This window comes from Myodes glareolus, chromosome 27 (genome assembly GCF_982192425.1).
Source record: "Myodes glareolus chromosome 27, mMyoGla1.1, whole genome shotgun sequence".
NCBI classification, from domain to species: domain Eukaryota; kingdom Metazoa; phylum Chordata; class Mammalia; order Rodentia; family Cricetidae; genus Myodes; species Myodes glareolus.
In genome coordinates this window covers 23,748,939-23,773,448 of record NC_142052.1, presented here as the reverse complement: position 1 = coordinate 23,773,448, position 24,510 = coordinate 23,748,939, and the positions used below count along the sequence as shown (strand labels likewise).

Here is a 24,510-nt window from a genome sequence, read left to right as displayed (position 1 = left end):
TCTCTGAGTTATTCAGAAAGCTACACAATGGAGAAGAGCAGGCACGTCCTTGAATGGAACTTTGCCACATGAGGTGAGTCTCACATTCCCTCGTCATTCAAAGTTTCATCAGGTTTTGTTTTACCTTCTGGAAGTTAGTTTAGAACCAGTTGCTTCTTCTGGTCCTTGAAGTCCCCAACTGTCTAACCTGTTTATTGTTTCACTGCTACTTGAAAGAATAGCCCCTTTTTCTCTGAATCTATTTCCTTCTTAGCTTGTCGGGTGTTGCCAACAGCAACCAGCATATGTTATTAACACTATGTTATGAGTTCCATTGTTCCATCATCTCTCTTCCAGGTTGTAGAAAACAGTTCACAAAATGATTCACTGGGAAGCATTAATCAACACTTTCTCCAGTCTCTGTTTGCTGATGACTACCAAGTACTGAAACCACAAGGCACATACTTTGAGATTTTTGTCATTCTTGGTGTTACAGGAATATCCTATTTCCGATGCCAGCTTATGCCCCAGCAAGGTTAGGTTAAGCTGTGCTCTGCTGATAAGCGATTCCCAGATGGCCACAGTTTAATCCTGCTCTGCCTACGGTGGTCACTCCCATCCTCAGCGTGGCAGCAGCTCCCCCTTAGCATCTGCTTCCACAGTTGCTGAGGTGCAAAGGGAACATGGTGAATTGAGCACCATTTCCTAGAAGTGAGACACGGCTCTGGCTCACATTTCACTGCTGAAGCAAGCCCCATGGTGGGCCGCACCTCTCTTCAAAGAGGTGCAGAAGAGCCGTGCTACCAGAAGCCCAGGAAACTGAGAACCAGGTCTGCTTGGTGAGCAGCATCACCATACCTCAAGGTCTTCATTCATCCTCTCCCCTCCCAGCTCCTATGCGCTGCCGTTGCTGTCCCTTGTTCCCCCATAAAATACCCAAGCACATAGCCCAGCCTCTGATGCTGGATATCTCAGTTCAAACGCTTATCTCTGTCACTATGAGGTACATAGTATGGAAAATTATTTGGCCCTTCTATACTTCGACTTCCGGATCATTGATTCAGGGACACGATTAGTAATCATGGAGGTGCAAGATGGTGTATGTGAAGCCCTTAGCACATGGAAGATGCTCTCTAGAGCTTAGCTGCCATCACGTTCCTTCATCATTATGTGCTACTATCCCAGTAAGTGCAGTCTTCGGATACTTAAAATACCAAAGAATGGACTAGAAGACTATTTCCCTTCTTCTAAACCTTCCTCTCAAACTAAAACACTTTCCCATGGCCAATATTTCTTCTTTCTAAGATCTCCTGGGGCAAATATTTGTGAAAGTAATTAGCTTTCATGTGCTCTTTACTAGTACAATCTCTTTCTCCCTAGCGTAGAAGACAAGTATTGTTTATGCATCTTTTGGCGCAGGAATAACCCCAAGCAGAAGCTGAATGTGCGGTCACTATGCCACCACCATCCCTGCACGCCTCTGGTAGGCTGGACAAGAGTTTCACACAGTGGCATCAACCTGCAATCCCTGAGGTAGGCGGCCATCCCGCCTCTGCCGGAAGTCTTCTGGCTGTGCTCTCTCCGATTCTTCAATCCCCCACCCCATGCTGCAGAGTCTGTAGTTCTCTGAAAGCTCTTCCCCCTCAACCCTGCTTAGCACTGCCAACCCACCTGGAGGCTGGGAACTCAGTCTGTCAGGCATGCATTATCATGGTAAAAATATCTACACAGCCATGCCTAGTATTGTCATCCTCTTTGAACGCAGGCTCATTTCCTTTAGTTTATCTGGGGATTCCCTACGATTCTCTGGGATTAATGAGTCCTTTGAGGATTGGAAAGAGGACTTCTTCAATGTCCACACTAACTACTCGGTACTTTTAAAGCTTGTTTGGGAATCCACATAAACCAAGGAGCAAGAGAGGCATCTGACCATCCATGCTGATATATAGCACTATTTTCCTTCTCCTGCTTGGCTCTCTTTTCAAGACTAGTACTTGCAAATAACAGTCTATTCGGAATTCTCAGTACATCTTATTTGATCCCAATGTTCTCAAAAGGAACAAAGACTTTAACATTGACTTTTAACAAAAGGATTCACGGGTTTTCTCCTCATCAGCCAATGACCAGCTCTGCCCTGTGTATTCATCTCTAAGCCCTCTGTTTTCTGTGCCAACTTGCTTCCTCTCAATGACTCATAGAATCGTGGGGGCTTCCCCCCACCAAGCAATCTGGGGACTGCCTGTACCATCTGGGCATTGTTCTTGACTTTCATCCTGGAACCTTCCTTCAGTTCTTTGGATCACTTCTTTTTCCCAGAAACGGCAGGGCTGAGAGCTCTTGGCATAGATCTAGGTTACCAGTTGCATATGGCATCGCCCATACCTGAGTCATCCCTGGGCCAGACTTGAGAAGTTCTCACTTTATTGATGGTACTGGGTTGAAAGTTTGGCTTATCCTAGAACCTATCTCTTTATGGCCTTAGATTAAAGAGTTGATTGAGAACCACTGATTGGCCTCCCTTACTCAGTAAGGTTATGTCATGGCTCAGTGAGTAAAGATGCTTGCTGCCAAGCCGGAGAACCTGAGTTCAATCCCCAAGACCCAGTTACCTACTTCCTCTAAGTAGACCTCCTTTCTCACCTCCCAATAATGCCATCAGATTATGAATGTCTGACAGTGAATGAGTTCATCAATCAAGTCAAGCTCTCCTGATCTAACTGACTGTGGAAATATCATCTCAGATAAACCTAGATATGTTTTTAATGTTTTATTAGTATATGTTAATTAAACATAAGGGTTTCATACTGAATTTTCATACATATACTAATGTGTTTCACTCATATCTTCTACTTTTGTCCCCTGACCACACACAATAATCCCCTATATCTAGAGGCTCCATTCCCTGATGCCCTAGGTATTTATTGATTCATCCATTGATAATCAAAGCTAACCAACACAATCAGCTTTTCATCAGTGTGATCAACTACCTGATATACATAGCATAAAATGGTCAAGTTTATTTGGGCTTGTGGCTTCTGAGGTTTTAGTCCATGATTGAATGGCTCCATTGCTTTGGAGCTTGTGAGACTGAGCATCATGGTAGATATTGTGCCATTAGAACAAACCTGCTTACCACATGGCAGTGTGAAGGCACAGATAAAGAAGTTATGAAGAGGGGCTGGAGAGATGGCTCAATGGTTTAAGAGCATTGCCTGCTCTTCCAAAGGTCCTGAGTTCAATTCCCGGCAACCACATGGTGGCTCACAACCATCTGTAATGAGGTCTGCAGACATACTCACAGACAGAATATTGTATCCATAATGAATAAATAAATAAATATTTTTTTAAAAACGAAGTTATGGAGACACTAGTATCCTCTCCAGTGTCACCCTCCAACCCCCCGATAGCGCCCCAGATCTCCACATGTGGGCCTGTAGGAGATGTCTAAGATCCAAGCCATAGCATTGACCATACTCATCAAGCTGAACACTACATTACCTCATTGAGCAGAACCACTTCACAAAACTTTCAGCTGATGGTGACCATCATGGGGCATAATAAAGTAAGAAGTATAACAAAAACCTGAAACCAGGAATTATGATCCAGTGACGCAAGTACCCCTCTGTACACAACAATTCTTAGTTTCTTATAAGACCTTTCAGAAATGTTATGCACATATATGTTGCATAGTTTTTCTTTGTGGGAGGGACAAGATCTTGCTGTGGAGCTCAGGCTGGCCCCGAACTCATGATACTCCTTTCCTCTACCTCATGAGTGAAGGTTGCAAGCAGGTGCCACTATTCTTACTGTGCACACATTATATACACATTATATACACGGGAGTCCAAGCTCTCCTTAGAGACATTGTCTGTGCACACATTATATACACGGGAGTCTAAGCTCTCCTTAGAGACATTGTCTGTGCACACATTATATACACGGGAGTCCAAGCTCTCCTTAGAGACATTGTCTGTGCACACATTATATACACGGGAGTCTAAGCTCTCCTTAGAAACATTGTCTACACCTTGGTCTTCTCTCTTCAAACTATACCTTAAATATGCTTTCTATAAGTTCATTATGTTTTTTCTATTTTCATGTGTGTGATATGTGTGTGTGTGTGTGTGTGTGTGTGTGTGTGTGTGTGTGTGTATGCTTGCATGTGTGAGGTACATATGTGTGGGGAGCACTGGAGGCCTGAGGTGGATACCAAGAATCATTCTTAATCCTTCTTCTGCCTTACTGATTGAAGTAGGGTCTCTCAGTCGAACCCTATCTCACCAGTATGGCTCATCTCTCTAGCCAGCTTGTTCTAAGGGTCCCCGTCTCTGTCTCCTGGAGGAAGCTAGAGTTTCAGCCAGGTTCCACACTCACGCAGCATTTATGTGGATTCTGAGGGTTTGAACTCCACTTGTAATGCTTTTGTGACAAGGACTTTCACCACAGAGCGATCTCTCCAACGCCAAACTACGTGCTTCTGAATGATTTCTGGGTACTCCCCTCTGTCCATGTACCATGATTTATGCAACCGGTTTCCTCTGTAAGGAATACTTTTTTCCAAAGTTATGAAAAAACTAATTTTAGGAAAGGGGACATTCATAACATAGCAAAATGGTCACGGGCTGTAATCCTTGCATAAGTGTATAGAAAGGAGGTAAGAGTTAAAAGGCAATAGCTGTAAATGTAGTAGTGCATGGTCTTGGAGTACTGACTCTGAAAACAGGGAAAATACAACCGAAAGTGTAATGTAAAGCCTAACTCTTCTGTTCCCCGCAGGCAGGCTGGGCTCAGACCCTGACGCTGGGGGTAGACATACAGAACCTACCATCAAGAAACAACTGAGAGGCCATTGCCCTTAGATTTCTTGCTTGGTTTTCCTTTCTAAGCTCAGAATCCTGGTGACATTTCATCAAATGTTTAAAACTAACATGAAGACTGCTAGCTTCTTTCCTTCCTGTAGATCTTGAGACTGAGCTGATTGCAAGGCAAGATCCCCACCCCCACCCTCACCCCTTCCTCGGTTTCTCTTCCTGATTGAAGGAAAACATTCATCTCGGGTAGAGGGAGTTCCTGATAACACTCAAGGGAGGGAGTAGCGACCCTTGTGGCAAATCATGTCTGCCGTTTTGTTTTGTTTTTTTCAAAGTCAAGTAAATTCATTAAATCCTTGTGCTCCTCAGTGCCCACTGTTGCCAACCTCCCCAGGTTTATTTAAGTAGTTGCCCCTAGTAACCACCCGCATCTTAAGTAGCTGATGGGTTTTGTGGAATCAGCCTGACAAGTTTCTTCTGTCTTGGCCTCCATTAGTCTCTGAGCCCTGGGGGTAACTACATTAAAATTTAAATAATATTTTAAACATATAACAGTGGCTTCTGCTCTTCTTTATGTGTTTTAAAGGGCACTACTTTTGGAATGGCACACTGAAATGCTAAGAGCTGCTATTATTAGGGTCCACTAGTCACCCTCAGTCCTGACAGTCATTTCTAGAAGAGAAAGGAAACTGAGGCAGAAGGCCTAAGGGGTCAGCCACCTCCTCTGCTCCCCTCACCCTTCATTGGGGACCTCAAGCCGAAATTCTGCGGAGAAGGTGCCCTGAGAGTGTGGGGAAGGCCGCCATGAGTGCACAGGTGAACCTTGCTCTGCACCTTCTGTGAGGGACTGTGTTTCTCACGGGTTTTTCCTCGCCTGCAAAACTGGCCTAATTTTACCCATCCTTGTGCAAATACTTGTGAAAATTAAATCTGCTGGTGAAGGCTGAATTGCCACCCTAGCGCACACATCCTGGTTCACAGATGTGTTATGTCGTCTGAGCACCAGGAACAAATTGAAACAAACAGCCTTAGTGTGGGGAGAGGCAACTTGGCAGTTAAGGGTTAAAGTTAACTGCTTTTGCAAAGGACCAGAATTTGGCTCCCAGCTCCCACACTGGGCAGCTCATACCCCCCTGTGACTGCAGGCCCAGTGGGTCCAATGCCCTCCTCTTGCCTTCATGAGCACCACGCTCACAGTAATGAACCCACACACGGATGCACAGATGTGCACATAATTATAAATAAAAATGTGAAACAACCTTTAGATGGAAGTGGATAGCTGGAAAGACCTATAACCCAATGACCGATGGACAGACAAATGAAACCAGCTGTTTTCTAACCTGGCGTCTTTGCTGTGCTGGTAGGAACTCAGTAAGTAGGGGAGTGGCCAACATGTTTCGGATCCTGCATTCTGGTACACTGTGACACACTGGATCTTTGTGGCCTTTGGCCAGTTTGTGTAGCACACGGCCCTCTGCAGTAAAGGAGATGAAACGTTAACAATAGGCAGCTGTGTGCTCTCCAGCCTTTGGCGGGCGGACGGGAGGAGGCTGTCTTCTCCTGCTGTGCATGTCTTTAGGCTCAGTCTGCTACTGGGCGTATACTTTGACCTCCATAATAAGAAACCATAGACAAGGGGGTTCAAATAACAGAAATTTACTTTCTCCCAGTTTGGAAGGTTGAAAGTCTGAGATCAAGGTGTCATTATGGTCAGATGTTGGTGAGAAACTTCCTACCAACCTCTCCCTCCACAAACGAAGCGGCTGAGGAGGCACTGAGCAATCTTATAAGGACATTAATCCCATCATAAAGGCCCCACCCTCATGACATCATCTAAACTTACAGACACCTCCCACAAAGGCCTCATCCCAAAAATCCATCCCTTTGGATGTGAGGTCCTCCACATATGAACTGGAGGGGACACAGTTTGTTCCACAGCACCTGACATTCATGTTCTGTCATAAGGAAAAGTGCTGGTGCCTTCCAGAAAGCAGAAACTATTGGCCAATGTATTTTGCAGGTACCAGTGGCCCCTGATGATGTAGTGTGCTTTGATGGCTCGGTGAGGACTCAGCAAGTCTCATTTTATGCCTGTTTCAATGCTTAGCTTCCTGGCTCAGCAGTTATGACCTATGAGTCTGTAGCGTATTTGTGAACCTGGTTCCAGTGATAAAGATCTGTGTGCTCCTAGAATCCCTTGGATAAGCCATAACTCAGTGCACTGATCCCTCTGTTCCTGATTTCGTAACAGAACATGCTTCCTAAATCCTACCTGTCCATGGAATGCCATGTTATAAGAAGACAGTCTTCACATGCAATGCTATGAGTGTATTGTGATTGTGTGCTTCTGCAATTATCAAAGGTTTAGTGTTTGCTGCTCACTCGATAGTAAACAACCCTCTTTTATGTAAGACAGTTTTCTCCTCAGTGATAGAAGGTGTTCGTCAGCTCTCTGTCACTGTAGAAATACTTGTCATGCCTATAAATAACACATTTATAGGTTTACATTGGGCTCAGTTTCATGGGCTCCAGTTAGTGTTTGATTCACCCTGTCAATCAAGCTGGAAACACGGCATCTCACAGTAGAAGCACGCAGTGAAATAGCTCAGCCTAAGAGAAGGAAAAAGGACAGAGGTAGGGCGCTATCTATCTCCCTGGAAAGGACAGAGGTAGGGTGCTATCTCCCCGAAGGTGCACCCTGTTGACCTCCCCACTGTCAAGGTTCTACATCTCCCAGGAGCACTGTTCAGGAGACCAGGATTTTACCAAGTGGATCTTTGGGGGATATTAAAGATCTAACCATATAGTTCAAATGATGAGCAGAACCAGATGTAGGCCCACAGCCAGTGAATTTCTCGTAACAGTAGATGCCGGTACAAAGAAAGGAAGGGACATGATTTTTGAAGAAGAGCAAATGAAAGTTGCTTCCTCTAGATATTAGGTATGAAAGATTTTTCCAGACACCCTTAGGTCTGGAGTTCTCAGCGCTGTGCCCATCTTCATAATGAATTAATTTTTCTCCCTCCATCACTGCCTGGCAACTTTAGACAGACACAGAGGTGCGATGTCACAGCCAGAATCAGTGATGTTTGCCAGAGGTTGCTGGGGAAACCTGGCTTCCCTTGGCAAGAACCGCCTGGGAGCTGAAGATTCTTAGCTCCCTTGTCCTGTAAAGCCTTTGACTGTCTCCCGTGAATGACCAACTCCTTTGGCTCTGTGCATCCCACAGTTCAGTTTTGCAGTGCTACCAGATGCCAATGAGATACCATGGAAAGATCCTGAGTTTCAGTGTGTGAGTTTTGACTGTTATGTGGGAAAAAAGAATAGTCATGTTTTACTGGGGTGGTTTGTATCCTGCAAGCCATAAAACAATAAAAATAGGTGAATATAATGGAGAAAATGTTTTTTTATTTAATGTGTCTGCCTTAGCCCCCAATAAGAAAACCCCTTCATCAGATTTATCATCAGATTTATTTTTCCTGATAGCAGCGCTCCAAGCTACCTTGGAGTATCAGAAAATATCAGAAAATATTTTTGACAATTAATACTCAAAAAGACAAAGAGCAGAGGAGAAGGGGATATGAGAATCCCCTTTTCTATTCAAGCCAAGCTTTTTCATGACTTTTCTTGGCATTCAGGTTTCTATCTCTTCAGGCATTAGTTAAGTGGCCCCATGACCTTCGTTTTGCTTGCCAGAATGCGTTATGTATATACACCAAATACTGGGGCCGTGCCACGCTGGAAATGAGTGGTCAACTCACAAGGGAGATTGGCTAAAATGGATTCCCCTTCCACAATAAATGAGTTTCCACAGCCTCTGAGACACAGCGGCAGGGGAATGGAGGTGTGAGTGTCACAGTGGGAGACTAACAGCAGCCAGACAGAAGGCAAAGGCAATGGTGATGGGGGGGGGGTGCCAGCGACACACGTATCCCTCCCCATCTGTCAAAAGTCAGCGGTATCCTACGCTGAGAATCCACAGCATCTCTGTGCCCCTAGATACCTGGTCTGCCTCCCACAGCCACACAGTCATCTGGGTAATTACCCAGCTTCTTCAAACTGCCCTCTGGAGGTAGCTGGCCAAGCCACACCTTTGTGTGAGCTTGCAGGGGAGGGAGGATGTTGGAACCCCCAATCTCTTTCCTGTCCACCTTTCCTGTACCCTACAAAACCTCAACTCCTGGAAGATCCCTTTGCACAAGGAGGAACTTGCCACTGCCTCAGAAAGAATTGTGAAGCAGGAGACTTGCAGTTATTCCCAACCCAAACTCGCTCCACGCTACTTATGAGTGGAAGACATGTTCAACAAGCTATCAGAAACAAGATTTTTTTTTTTTTGGCACTTCAAATTCTGAAGTCAGAAAGATAAAAAAGAATCGCTGCCTAATATTAACGTGGACTTTGAACATGTAGCCCACTCATGCATGCTGTCCACTGAAAGGAATCTCTTATTTATGTTAGGTCCCAGGTGATAGGTTTCTTGTCTGCCATCACCATTGGTTCATAGCAGGTAGGAAAGGATTAAAGGTAGACGTACTGCCACCTAAGGGATGTGACGGTGAACCAGTCTGACTAATGGTCTGGGACCAGGCGAAGCAAACCCCACCTAGCAAAGAAGAGAAGGAGCCCATCTAGTTACAGAGGAAGTGCTTGTGTGTACATGACATTCTTGTTCATCCATGTGTCCATTGAGTGCTGAGGATGTTCTGGGTACCAGACTCTGTTCTGGGACTTGAAATGATGTAGTCAGCTACCTCTGCCATGTGACGCTTCTGTTCTAGAATGGGTACCAACTAGTGTCCACCCTACCAGACCTGAGCACCTAGGCTATTTGGGATTGCCCGATAGTAGAACTATTAAGCCAAAACTTCTCTCCTTTGGCCCAGTCCCAGACCACACAAATTAATGACCAAAATATCCTAGAATCCACTTATTTTTCACCATAAGTCAGTTATGAGTTAGGCTTGGATGTCGGCAGCAGACCAGCAAGGACCAGAGTGGAGTCTGTGAATGGGCAAACCCACCTTAGTCTAGCCTGCCTGTGATGGACCACCCTCATGCCAGGGCACTGTTCCCTGCGAATCACGGTGTCTGCCATAGCCTAGGCCCCAGACAGTGAGCAGGAGCTATGTTCTTTTATGTGCTGGGTAAGGAGGTGAGAAGGCATGGCACCAACATAGACAGCAGGAGTCAGGTAACCATAAACAGCAGGCTCCTTTATTCAGTAATGGGGAGAGCCTTATATTTGATATGGTTGCCCCTCATTGACTAGACATCATCAGAACATTTGACAGTGCCTGTTGCTAGGCCTCAGGCAGACTTGGGGTTGGCTCATCTCTCAGCCATATAGGCCTTATCTTCCTACAATCCTCTGTGTTCTTCTCAAGAAGGGCTAAGCAGGATTGGGGGCTAGACACGGCAAATAGCAGGTGGGCCATTAGCAGGCTGACCAGTGTTGGAGCCAGTAGGCTAGCTGACTGATTACATGCAACTCCGCTGGTGGGCCACGTGGAGCTAGTGCAGGCCTAACTGTCTGTCAGAGAAAGGGCTAGAAACCCACATGCTAGTTACTTCCAGACATCTCTCTGCGCTAACTGCACCACACTTCCTCGGGAACCCGAACAGGAAGCCTGAGCTCCTGTGTGCCCACAAGCTTTCTCGGGGCTGGATAAAATGTAGCCCCCATCCTTAGGAAAGCTGAAAAACACTCAGTGCCCCGGGGAGGAAGACAACAGGGGTAGACCATATAATTGGCAGTGGCTGGAGCCACCCCAAGGCTGCTCTCAGTTCAGGATACCGTGCAAGCATCTAAGCCAAGGGGTCAGACAAGACCAAGAGAATCAGAGAGCTATATAAACTCAACCCAGTATGTCATCCCAACAGTTCAGCCAACTGAGGCTCAGTCTGAACTCTCATCAGGGCAGTGGGCTGTGAGGGGGCAGCTGTAGGCAGTAGTGAGACAGGCTGTCCAGTTAGCTAAACTATCCGGTTCCTTCTTGTCCACTGTGGACATGTTCAGAACCCTTGTATGGAATTCCAAGACCCTGTCTCCAGGGCCAAAGGGGTTGAAAAAAAAGGGTAAAGGCTGTGGCACTAGGCATGAACCCATGAGGGAAACCAGTGGGGCGTCAAAGGAGAGTATCTAGTCTCCAGCATTCATGAAGGTTGCTACTCCATAATTGCTCAGGGTCAACCAGTTCTAAGGTTTCCTGGGATACAATACTGGCATGTTAACTATGCCCAGCTCCAGGTGAGGAGCCTTAGTGTTTGCCATAGGAACTGGGCGGTAGTGGTGCACACTTTTAATCCCAACCCTAGAGAGGAATGTAAAATACGAGGAGACAGCTCTCAGACGCAGTCTCTTTCTGAGATTCCTAGAGGCAGGATCGCCATTTTGGACTGAGGTAGAGGTAAGAGCCAGTGGGTGGATGTTTTGCTTTTCTGACCTTCAAGTTGAACCCCAATATCAATCTCAATATCTCAATATCAGATGGCAATATCAGATCAATCTCAATATCAGATGGCAAACAGATCGGGATTGAATGTGACTTTCTGTTCGATGTAATAAATGATTTCAAAATGATTTCCCATTTGCATTTGTAGCTTTTTAATGTGAGTGTGCATAAGTTCATGAATGTAGGTTCATGCGGGCGTGTGCAGGAGATATGTATACCACGTGTTCATGGTTGTGGAGGTCAGAAGTCAACCTCAGGTACTTCTCCGTCAGGTCCCATCCACCTTGTTCTTTGAGGCAGGCTCTCTGATTGTCCTAGAATGCACCCAGTAGGGTGAGTTGCCTGACCAGTGAGCCTGAAGGATCCTCAGTGATGGGATTACATGCAGGCCAACACACCTGGCTTTTATTTTTTCACACCTGGCTTGTATTTTTTTTAATGTCAGTTCTGGGGATTGTTGCCTGGACAGCAAGCACTTTGCCAACTGAGCTGACTCCCCTACATCCTCTTCATTTGTCTTTTTAAACTGTGTTCCATTCCTCCTGGGCTAGGATGATGTTCTTTAATTTACATTAAAAAGTAGAGATATCACTTATCATGTAATGATTATCATTGACACTTAAGTATTTATTCGTTTTGGGTGAATGAGAATTCTCTCTCTCTGTCACACACACACACACCACCTTGTAAATGAAGCCATGTTTGCAACCCTGGATTCAAGCCAACTGTATGAATCTAGAGTTCATTTTCCAATAAGCCACTCTGAGTATTGTGACCCACTGTGATAACATATATGCAAGATATTATGGGAAGAAATGCTATTCTCCTCTACTTGCCCTTCAATGTTGGATTCTGCTATTGAGCCAATTGGATTAGTAATTATATCACACTTTAAAAAGTTGTGTAGAACATGGCATTTGTTGAGTGGGTTATTACAGTTTCTACACCTTCTTTTCTGGTGGATTCCATTTTTCATATCCTGACGAATTGTCTCCTCTTCCCACTGTTCTCAGGAACATCGTCACAGTTGACAGGTCTTTATTGCCTCAGCCCAGAAGCCATGCCCATGGTGCACAGCTGAGATGACCCTTCACTAATTGATTCTGTCATTTCTAAGAGGCAGAGACCACATATGCAGGGACCTGGTTGTTACCTTTGCTTTAATGAAGCAAAAGTAACGTCAGTGTTTGTCTGTGAAGCGGCATTGAGTCAGCTTGAGCTGAAAGTGAGTTCAGCCCTTCGAGAAGACCACAAACCCACCAGTCCCCTGTGTTGAGTACTGAAGACTTGCCAGGTCCTTCTCTGTGACTCCTTCAGAGGAACCTCCCTCCCCACTTCCTTCTGTGAAAAAGTGGCATCGAGATCCAAACTCTCCTCTCCGTGACCTCTGTGGAGGACACACCACACGGAACAGCAAGCAAACAGCACTCCTCTTTCTGTTGAATCAATGTGCGTTTCACATTGTGCCTCGGTAAATCAGATAATGGACACCACGGGGAACCCCAAATTCCTCAGTTTATAGACTAAAGAAACAAAACAGCCAAGAGTGGGGTGCATACTCGCAGACCCTCAACTCCAAAGGCTGAAGCTAGAGGGTTGTGAGGTCGAGGCCAACCTCAGATACATAGTGAGACCCTGTCACAAAAAAAGGGAGGGGGACAAGAGAAGGGGAAGGGAGGAGAGTGACGAGGAGGAAGGAGAAAGAAAAGGACAGAGGAGAGGAAGGCAGAGGGGGACTTTGAAACTATCCATACAAAGATGTGGCCCAGCCATCCATTCCAACAGTCATTTTACAGCTAAACAAATATGTAGCATGATTAGTAAAAACTCAGAAATTGATATTGGGGTTCAATTTGAAGATCAGAAAGCAAAACAGCCACCCACTGGCTGTTACCTCTACCTCAGTCCAAAATGGCAATCCTGCCTCCAGGAATCCTCAGAATGAGACTGCATCTGAGAGCTGTCTCCTCCCATTTTATATTTCTCTCTAGTGTTGGAATTAAAGGCGTGCACCACTACCATCCAGTTCCTATGGCAAAAGAGAAGGTAATTCATTCTAAAATCTTTTCAGAGACAAGAATTAAATTCTTGCTTATCCTAACGTGTCCTTGAAAAAGAAACTTTGCAAAACAAAACTGAGAGAACTTCACTGATATTTCAAAACCATGAAGCGCTAACCCACAAGCATGTGCCACCAAACTAAAGTAATTTTCTTAGATTCTGAAATACTTTGTGTACCAGAGACACAGCTTCCAATATTTCCCAAGCATTGCTTTTGCAGTGTAAAATTGTCATTGCTGGTAAACAGTTACTGAATTCTAGTATTTCTTTTTTATTGTTGCTTAGTTTTAATTAGTTTAAGCCTGTTTTGTGTGTGCGTGTGTGTGTGTCTGTGTGTGTGTCTGTGTGTGTGTGTGTGTCTGTCTGTGTGTGTGTGTCTGTGTGTGTGTGTGTCTGTGTGTGTGTGTCTGTCTGTGTGTGTGTCTGTCTGTGTGTGTGTCTGTGTGTGTGTCTGTGTGTGTGTCTGTGTGTGTGTGTCTGTCTGTGTGTGTGTGCCTGTGTGTGTGTCTGTGTGTGTGTCTGTCTGTGTGTGTGTCTGTGTATGTCTGTCTGTGTGTGTCTGTGTGTGTGTGTCTGTGTGTGTCTGTGTGTGTGTCTGTGTGTGTGTCTGTCTGTGTGTGTGTATGTGTGTGCATGTGCGCACGCACATCACCATCATCTCTTTTCATTTCTCATTAATTTTTGGATCCCTGTCACTCTTCACAAATGCCACAGTCAAGGGGTGTTTCTGATGTCTTGTCTTCATATACACATTTATTTCTGTAATGTTTTCCACTATTCTGTTACCTACATGATACAGATCCATCTCCTCTCTTGACTGCCTTTTCTCAGCGTCTCTCAGGCGCTATCTTCTCTCACTGTCCCACCTCAATCTTTCTTAGTCAGTAATCTCTCCTTAGGCAGCACCATCTACACCTCGCAGGTTCATCTGTCATCTGCTTGTCTCTGCCCTCAAATCCACCTCTTCAGATCAGGTCTTCTAACTGATCAGCACATCTTTTAGACGCTTTTTACTCCCTCTGAGCGAATCATCAGACCTCGGTGTAGAAGTCGTCCCAATGGAGATCTTCACTCTGCCAGGCTCTTCCCTGTCCCCACGTCTCAGATGTGTCTGCTAGCTATGTCAATGGGCTAACAATGTCTGCCAGATGTGCCCACTGATATCTCTATCTGTAATAAACTCAGCATCATCAATGCCTCTTAGAGGGCCTTGTGACGGAGCTTCCTCACTGAGTCATCACTAGCTTTCTGATGTCACTCTTTCTAGTAAAGGAAAAGTTGGGCTAGGCTGAGAATGACATCTGTATTTTTCTCCACAACTTACCAGTGTTTTGGCCACTGCTTTACAATGTTAGGCAGTCCCAGTAGCAAAGAACTTGCAATTTTGTGTTCTGATTATTTGTCCTTAACATTGGTTCATAACCACCTCACCATCTGTTTATGAGGGCTCTGTTACCATCCTTTATGATGACTGAATTCTATGGCAAAGGTCATTCTCAAATGACAGAGTTGGGACTGCCGCACCCAGCCTCGTGAGGATTGCTTCTGACACACAAAGCCAAGTGTCAGAGACTTCTGCCGAAGTGTAATGACCTTGAAAGGCCACTTAACTCAAAGAGCAAATTTTCTCATTTGCCAAATGAACCTAATCCTAGTCGTTCGCCATCCTCAAGGGGTGTTGTGCGGTAGAAACAGGTTTTAGTATTTTACAGACTTGCCTGTGCTTGTGCAATAGAAATAACTTGCTCCCTTTGTCTCCATCTCTGAAGGAAGGGCAGGTTAATGATCACTTACCCTCCCAGGCATCGGGATCCGAAAAGACTAAGCAGGGCGGGCGAGAAAAAAACACTGTGCTTCCACTGTGGTTTAGAGTCATCTATTGCCATCTTTTACAAGTTCCTTCCTGGGCGGGAAAGATGGCTAAGTATGAGGGACCAAGTTTGGATCTCCAGAACCCATGTAACAGCTGGGCAGGCATGGCAGTCACCTGTATTCCGGATACTGAGGAAGCAGAGGCAGGAGATCCTCAGGGCAAGCTGAATTAGCAGGAATCAGGGAGTTCCTCGTTTATTTCTAGGCCTTGAATAAATTCGAAAATAGAAAATATCCAATGTTATCACCAAGCCTCTACACCTTTGTGGGTGGACATCCACATACATGCACATGTGTAAACACACATACACACACATATATACATGCACAGAAACAAAAAGAAAGGTGCCTGAAATGACGACATTTCAATATGGAAATTGGACAGGGACCTGAGGACCTGTCCCTTGTTCAACTTTTGTGTCTCAGATGAAACCCACGAACTGGGAAAGGAGGAAACAGCATGGGAACCCATGCATTCATGAGCTGCCTCAGTCCCTTCCAGAGTGGCCTGTGTCTGGGAGAAGTTTAGAATCAAAAGAAACCCCAAACTTTGAGTGGGTTGCCAGTCATTTCTTTAAAAAAAAAATCCACCAGAATTGGAAAGAAAAAAACATTAAGAAAATGGTGATATCCCATTTCTTTTGTAGTAATATTATATTAATATGATTCAGAGTTAAATAAATAATATCAACCTCATAAAATCTTAAATATAAGCTCATTTTCCTCTTATTTACTTTTTGTCGTTGTTGTTTTGAGACAGGGTCTTACAGTGTAACCTTGGCAGGCCTGGAACTTGCTTTGTAGACTAGGCTGGCCTTAAACTTAGAGAGGTTGTTCTGCTTCTGCCTCCTGAGTGCTGAGACTACAGGTGTACACTGCCATGCCCAGCTTCCTCCCATTTAGTTTGATGCAATAATACATCTATGCCAAAAAGATCATATATCCACTGTGTGGTGTTCATATTTTGATTAGAATTTTCCTGAGTTTAGATTTAGTTTCATGAAGGAAAAAAACTTTCCTATTCTCCCTTTTATCCTCAGAATTTTCGATTTGATATTAGTCTGTTATCCTCATTTATAGTCATGGGGAAATACACAGTACACCCCATCTAATCTCATTGTAGTTCCTTTCCCCATTGGTGAACATTTCTTTTCATTTGCTCTTTGGCCTTGGGTGGCAAGTCAGAGTTCCTCAAGAAAGTCAAGTTTTCATGGCTGGACAAGAAATCATTGAACTCACAAGCCTCATGTGCTGGGAGGTGTGTGGCAACCATATGGCTCACAGCAGACTCAGTACTGGCTCAACCTGAGATCCCATTGCCTTCACTTAGATTTAAAATGAGTCATTGTTCAGTGAGGGACTCACGTCCCTAGGTAAAGACCCTGCCTAAACACTGAGATTTCCTGAGTAGAATCAAAGATTCACAGTTGGTGGCTTCCATGAGGCAGGCCATCCATCTAGTCTAAGCCCAAGGATGCACGGCCTCTAAAGACCTTTTCCATGGGGATTCTGTTTTCAGGAAAGGATTTACTAAGTCATGTCTGGTTTGGGTTTGCTAGCAAGTAGTTTATTTCATCTTGCACCTTGTAGTCATCTAGAGAAGCCAAGGCAGGAACTCCAGGCAGGCACTTGAAAACAGGAACTGATGCAGAGGCCGTGGAGGAGTGCTGCTCACTTGCTTGCTCCTCGAGCTTTGCTTGATCTGCTTTCTACACACCCCAGGACCACATGCAAGGATGACACCACCCACAATGGACCGAGCCCTTCTCTGTCAATCACCAACTAAGACAATGCGTCACAGGCTTGTCCACAGGCCAGCCTGGCGGGAGCATCTTTACCAGTGGGGTTTCCTCTTCCCAAATCACTCTAGCTTGGGCTAAATTGGCACAAGGCCAGACAGCACAGTAACAGTCCCAGAAAGACAGATGTTAAATGTTCTAACTTCAAATGTTCAGAGTTGAGTGTTCAATTCAGAGTGTGTGTGCTAAAATAGGAAGGAAGAAAGGTATCATTGTTGGGGGGAGGGAGTGCTTAAAGGAGAGGGCTTGTAGATCACAGGCGATATGCAGGAGGAGGGGAATAAGGAAGAGGGATTGTAGATCACAGGTGATATTCAAAGGGAGGGGAGAATAAGGGGAAGGTTTGAAGTAGGAGAAGGATGTCAAGGTAGGACAGATGTCAGATGATGAGGAATATGTAGCGTGCAGGGTGTTTTAAAAAGTCATTTAGAAACATACTATTTCATAAGCTTCCTAAGAAGTGTAATCTAAAAACAGAAAGGTTAATTGGAGTTATCCTACACAGACACAAATTGTTCTTCCCAGAAAGCGTAAGGACAGATGTTTGAACATACATTGGAGTTGTTAATCAAGGGGTCCCGAAGACCCCCCTCAAAAAAGAGTATAGGCTGTTGTCATTGTTCTAGATTGTCAATCAGAACTTGTTGGCAAGCCCTCTTAAAGATGCTGCGTCCTTTGGTCACAGGACATGGAAAAGTCATGCTAGTACTAATACAGAAGCTTCCTCTCTTCTAGATAGCTTTCATGGTGCTAGAAGGGGCTACCAAGGCTGCTAGGAGAGACATCGTCAACAGATTTGCCCAGCTGTGAATGTTGCAGGCTACAATAATGAGCGACTTGGCAAAATATACCTGCTGGTACATTAGCGATGTGAATGTCGTGGGGGTAACTGTTAGCTTTTTGGTTGGATTTAAAGCCCACTCTAGGAGAGGGTCCCATGCCAAACTGTAAATCTACCCAGGAATCTATGTCCCAAGCATGCCCAGGCACTGATAGCCTTTTCCACCAGGGAAACTTCAGTTTTCAGTAAGAAATTTACTTACTAATTCATGTCTGTCTTATGGTGATTTTTTTACTCATTTTTCTCATGAGTTGTTTTAACAGCTGCACACAACAAAACAAAATCGAAGGGTAGGTAAGATGGCTCAGTGGGTAAAAGTGCTTGCCACCCAAGACTGACAGCTTGAGTTCCATCCCCAGAGCTTCTTAACACTGTCGTCTGCTCCACAAGCACGTGGCTTGTATGTTCCCATTCTCTCACAGAGGTAATAACAGCAATAATGAGTATTTTTAATCTATGACCGTCTAGAAAATATAGCCCCCATATTCTGCTTTTTTATAAGCTGACGTTTGTGTGCCATCAAACCTCATTAATTAGAGAGAGAGCTCACATATGCCATAAAACCTGTCAAGCCAGAATCGGCTGGTTTTTCTATAGCTTGGAAGGAACACTACAGTGCATCTCTAACATTTCTTCGGGGTTTGTTTCTATTTTTAGTGACTATGTCTCCATTTCTAGTACTGAATATGTAACTGTGGTCACTGACACAGTCAGAGAACAAGTGGAAACATTTGATCCTAGGTTATTCTCATTAGCTCAGCTCTAGGCCTCTGTAGGAAGTGGACTACGACCAGAGACGTTTACATCCTAATCCCCAGACCCTGTGAAAGTGTTTCCTTACAGGACAAAAGGGAGAAACTTCACAGACATGATTGAAGTTCCTGGTGGGATCGGTGTGGTCATAAGAGATCTCAGGAAAGGGGATGCAGGTGCATCTGAATCAGTATAAGAGAGCAAGCAGAGGTCAGAGAGAGAAGGGAGGATTGGAGATGCTGAGTGGCCAGCTTTAAAGATAGAGGATGGGTTAGCAACCAAGGAACACGGGCTGCCTCTCCAAAGGCAAGGAAACAGATTATCCCGAAGGGATAACCCAAAAGACCCATTTCAAACTTGCAACTTCAAAAATAAGAATACACTGTGGCTGCTGTAAGCCTCTGAATTCATGGTATCGTGGCGGCAGCAATGGTGAGCTAGTACAACTCTGGTTTGGTATTGTTTCTGTCAGGAGAATAATACAAACATAAGACTGGGAGAAAGGACGCACTCGGCACTGCTCAGCCCATAAAGTAGGGTAGATTTTGTTTTGAGTGCTTGAATTTCCACCCATAAATTCAGAAGGGGCCTGATCACAGGAGTAGAGCCCAGGCAAGCGACAGTGAGCGAGCACGTGGCTGCCAGAGACTGTGCTGGGTGAGCATGGGGGCGGGGGCCGCATCGTGTGCAGCCCCCGTGGGTTTCGCCAACTCCTGCAGTTTGTTTATGACTTTCTTTTTGAAGCAGTGCCTTATGTAGCCCAGGCTGACCTGGGACTCACTACATACTCAAGGGTGACCTTGAAGTCCTAATCCCCCTGCCTGTGCCACCACACCCAGTACACATGGTGCTAGGGATGGAGCCCCCGGCTTTGTGCTTGCCAGACGAGCACTCTGCCAACTGCGCTACCTTCTCAGCTCCTTGTTTCTAATTTCATGATGTGTATTTAAAAATTCATTGCATTGTGTGTACCTTGGGATTACAATGTGATGTTCTGAGGCAAATACAGATGGTACGGTGGTTACCATAGTGAGGCAGGTTAGCGTGTCTACCCTCTCTATGGCGAGAGCAGCTAAAATCTACACTGAAAGTGATCTGAACACAATACTGTTCTATCAGCTTTGTTCTCCAGTAGTGTTTTAGAAGCTCTCAATACACATTTCAGCAAAGTCAGTCATTGCCAGCACTCCATATCAAGGCTCTTGCCTGGTGCACCAGCGCACACCAGTCCTTTCTAAAAGGCTCCTTCCCTCAACAGCAGCTTGGTGTGGGCACCCTGTCTGTGCCTACAGACAGAGCCTCGCAGGCGGCAGAGCTGGGCAGGAATCTGACCTGTCATTAAAAAGCCAAAGCAGGGAACACACTGACATTGTGGGTGGGTTGTCGTTGATTGGGAGAGAGAGAGACTTCATCAGTTGGACACCTGAACATACGAATAAAAGTTGATTTTTCGAAGAAACATAAAGCAGTCTCAAATGTCTCCCAGGACTGTAGCGGCTTGGAAAGAAGGAAGGAAGGAAGGAAGGGAGGGAGGGAGGGAGGGAGGAAGGAAGGAAGGAAGGAAGGAAGGAAGGAAGGAAGGAAGGAAGAAAGGAAGGAAGGGAGGGAGGAAGGGAGGAAGGAAGGAAGGAAAAAAATGGAGACATGAAGACTAAGGTTTTTTAACTAACATGTAGTAATTGCATATTAATAGGGTTCGATTTGGTAATAACAAATGCATGCAGCACATAGGGGTCAAATGGGGGTAATTAGCATGTCGTCTCTCTATCATTTCCTCTGTTCTAGAATATCATATAATATGTAGTCGGTTATTTGAGTTATGGTCAACTCACTGTGCCTTGCACACCAGAACTCAGTCCCTCTGTCCCACTATGGTTTCATCCCCTACTCACAATAGATATGTGAGCAGCGCAGCCTGCCACCAGTGGCACTGCCTATCAGTAGAGAAACTCAAAGGGAACAGCTTTTCCCAGAATAGGGTTGTATGCCCACTGGCTTCTGCTTGTTTCTATCTGGGGGATGGGGAAAGCACAACTGGGGAAACTCAAGAGGAAATCGTCCAGGCAGCGTGTCCCCTTCAGGTGCCTAAAATCAGGCAGCAAGCTGCCTCCAGGAACCCAGGGCACAGCCCAGTGGCACATTGTGCTTCAGGAGCTGGTATTTCTCCCTTAACTGGCTCTTCTCTTCCATAAGGGTTACAAGCAGTTGTGAGCTATCCAGCATAGGAGCCGGGAACACAAGCAGTATGTACGCTTAACCACTAGGACATCTCTCCAACCCCAAGATAGTTTTTATCAGTTATATGGTTGTAAAACTCATTCATCCATCTGTCTGTTGTCTTTCCATTCCTTTCAATCGCATTTGTTATTTAGCATTTTCATACATGGACAGCATGCAGTCTGATATCTTCATACATAGACAGCATGCAGTCTGATATCTTCATACATGGACAGCATGCAGTCTGATTACTCTCCTTCCCGTCCTGTTCAGTCCCTTCCACTGCACAACTCTACTGGAGCATGGTTGGCCTACCAGGGACCACATACTTTAGAGAATTGTCTCTCCCGCAGAAGCTGACCACTACCCGTAGCTCCTCAGTTAGCGGTGGAGGTTTATGAGCCCCTCCCTCCTCCACGGTGAAATTGGTCTGTCTATCTTGTGAGATAGCCGCAGCTGCTGTGAGTTTATGATCACATGGGTCCTGTCGTGTCAAGAAGACATTTGATCTGGTCCTCCCTGACTCTAGCTCTGAAAACATGTCTGCCCCCTTTCTGCAATGGCTCTGAGCCTTGGGTGGACAAGGATGGTAAGATCAGTGTCCATTCGTGGCTGACCACTCCACTGACACTTATTCTCTAGGCCTTGACCAGCTGTGAGTTTCTTCATTAACTGCTATTCACTGAACAAAGAGACTTATCTGATAAAATGTGAAACTTACACCATCCCTTTGCGAGCGTATAGATAAAAATTTAGAGGGAAGTTTAATACTATGTCCATTTAGCTAAATAATAGCACTAATATTACCCCTGGGGCCTATGAGCTCTCAGTCATGAGTCCTTTGCCATGGACCAGGTATGTGTTTCTTCCTCTGAAATATGCTTTAAATCCAATCAGAAAGCAGTTGGTTAGCCCTCTAATGCCTTGCCACTGTTGCACCATGAGCATCTCTTGCCTTGTTGACAGTGAAATCACATCTAGGTGAGTCTCTTAATGGAGTTATCCCCCACAAGCATGCATATCACCTTCTGTAACTTATGAAAGCTAGGCTTCCTGGTCAGTACCTACTTGATTTCTCCATGTCCAATGACTTCAGCAACAATGAGACATTTATCCCATAGAATACTCTGAAACCATTAGAAACATTAGAAACGGTGAGGGTTTTCAGTGGACTTCTATTGAAGACATACAGGATAAATTATTTATTAAGAGCAACATTCGGGACCAATGGCATAGCTCAATGGTAGAACATCTGTGTAACGTGTGCAGGGCCCTGCCCTCCACCTACAGCACTGCAGAGAGATGCAGTGTTCCATGGTAGATTATACTTCGAAAAGTCATGTATTAAAAAATAAATGCCTATCTTTTCATGTTGACAGATGGGTATAAAATAGGAAAAGTATATAGGATGAGCCTCTGGTTGGTATAAAAAACAATATTCTTCATGTTGACAGATGGATATAAAGTAGGAAAAGTATATAGAATGAGCCTGTGATTGATAGAAAAGGCTATCTTCCAAATTCCCCTAAGATGTCCACAATACCAGAACTTACAATATGTTACCTACATGGCAAAGGACACTTAAAGCTGCAGATAAAATTAAGGTAGTTAAACTAGAGGTTAAACTAGAGTATGCTGGAAATACTTGATCCAAGAAATTTGAAGCTCATTATGCAATCTCTATCTATCATCTATCCATCTCCCCCTCTTCTCTCTCACTCTCTCTGCTGGACTGTTCTCTGAAAAGATCCCCAGTCGACCAAGGAATTAGCACACACTATGTTGCAAGAAATCTGTCTTTATTGCTAACGTAGAACCTTCCATCAGAAAGTCTTTTCTTTCTTACATCAGCTAAAATGAAAGCTATGACCTACCTTTGATGTGGACCATAAATGCTAATTAGTTCAAAACTCTGATCTGCACAATTAAATTTTATCTTATAGATATAATGTCTTTAATCAGAAGTTTTTTTTAGAGGAAAGTCTCCTTGGCCATAATGTGGAATTGAGGGCTTGCCAAAAGCAAAAAATGGAGGAATGCATGGAAGAGGCTATAGACTTTGAGAAGATTCCTTCCACAGACATATCTTCATGAAGAAGCCACCCACCCATCTCCAAAGATAGTCATCCCTCCAGGGAGCCGACATCTGATCAAAAGAGCTTCTTCTGGTCAACCTTTTCCCAAGGCCAGGGAACAATTGCTGGTTTCGTTGTATAATTATGCAAGAAACAGTACTAAATAACACTGAAATGCAACATTTTGATACCCAGATCTTTCAGTCCCTTTCAAATTTATCACAGATGTAGAATACCTCACAATTGAAATACATTTTCCTAGTACCCAGAATCTGCATGCAAAGACGTCTGCAACCCATTTGTGTTCCTCAGGAGATGGTATAACGAGCTTGCAGGAAACCTTCTATGGAAAAGGCTTAGAACTTCTCTACTTTCTTTCCTTCAATGTGGAGCAATAGCTAACAGGACACAAAGAAATTTATTTTGAGACGTACCCTTCTGTAAGCTATGTCCCATTTCTCGGGCCACAAATGCATACTCCTCTACCACCTCCGCCTTGATGAAGTTATCTACATTCTTTCTTCTTCATTTTCTCTCTTATTTTATTTTTTAAGTGTGTGTGTGTGTGTGTGTGTGTGTGTGTCTGTGTCTGTGTCTGTGTCTGTGTTTATGGTGGTGTTTGTGAAAGCCAGAAGAACCAGAGTTATAAGTGGTTGTGAGCTGGGGGGAACATAACTTGCGTCCTCTGCAAGAGCAGCAAGTTCTCCTAGCCACAGAACTTCTCTAGCCCCTCCTTGGCTCCAATGTATTTCCTTTCTGTGTGGCTCCTGCTGTTGTCCACTTTGAAGCACACCTGCTGGTCCTTAAATGACCTATCTCAGTTAAGGACGATTTCATCAGAGAGTTCAGTTTTCTTTCTGGATGCCCACTTCAGCTTCTTCCCTTTTCTTTCCAAATATCCCAGCCACATCTATGAGTGGAAACTTTGAACTATCACTTAAGTACTAATTTATTAATGTATAGAACCTTGAAAATTATTTTATAAACACACAAATAATATCATTTTCTTGATTAGCTATAAATTTCTTTTTCAAATGATCTCTAAGCATCTGTCACATAGTTTCCTATCATATTTGGGGTAAAATGCTCAAAGAACCAGGCTGGTGCTGGTACAAGGCAGCAGTGAGCAAAGACAGTTGGCACCGTCCCAAGAATGGCCAGAGTCTGTGAGCAGGAAACTGAGAGCTGGGACAACAGGAAAAGTTGACATGGGTTTGTTCACCCCAGAGACTCAAGTCCTGTATCTAGACTGAAGGCCCTTTAACATGAAAGACAGGGATGCCTTGGAGGTGCCTCGCTATCTGAGGATTCATTTAGCCTGTGCAGTTCAGACAGCAGTGTACCCTCCTGGATTTTTGGAGTCTCTCTCCCTGGAAACAGCAAGCTCCTGCTGATGCCTGTGATACTGGGAGCCGTTCTTGGCCACAGTTAGCGTTTGCTAAGTAATGAGACGCATCTTTTCCTCAGAAAGCCTGAAGACTCCGTGCCCCTCAGATTTCCATCTTCAGTCACCCAGGCTGCCACTCAGAGGCCAAGGACCCAGGATAAGAATTGGACGAACCTTCCACTTCCTTCCCTCTTTGTCCCTGGCAGATCTGTGACCTTCGTTGTGTGCCTGGTGGGGCAGGAAAACTCCCAGTTGAGGGT

General features: G+C 44.8%; 1 protein-coding gene and 1 pseudogene across 21 annotated transcripts in view; both read left to right on the top strand.

Annotated features, from left to right (window-relative positions):
- Positions 1-24,510, top strand: part of Dlgap1 (DLG associated protein 1) — an 809,700-nt gene that overhangs the window by 597,830 nt on the left and 187,360 nt on the right. The window lies entirely within an intron of this gene.
- On the top strand, positions 1,435-23,522 carry LOC148117613 (uncharacterized; annotated as a pseudogene).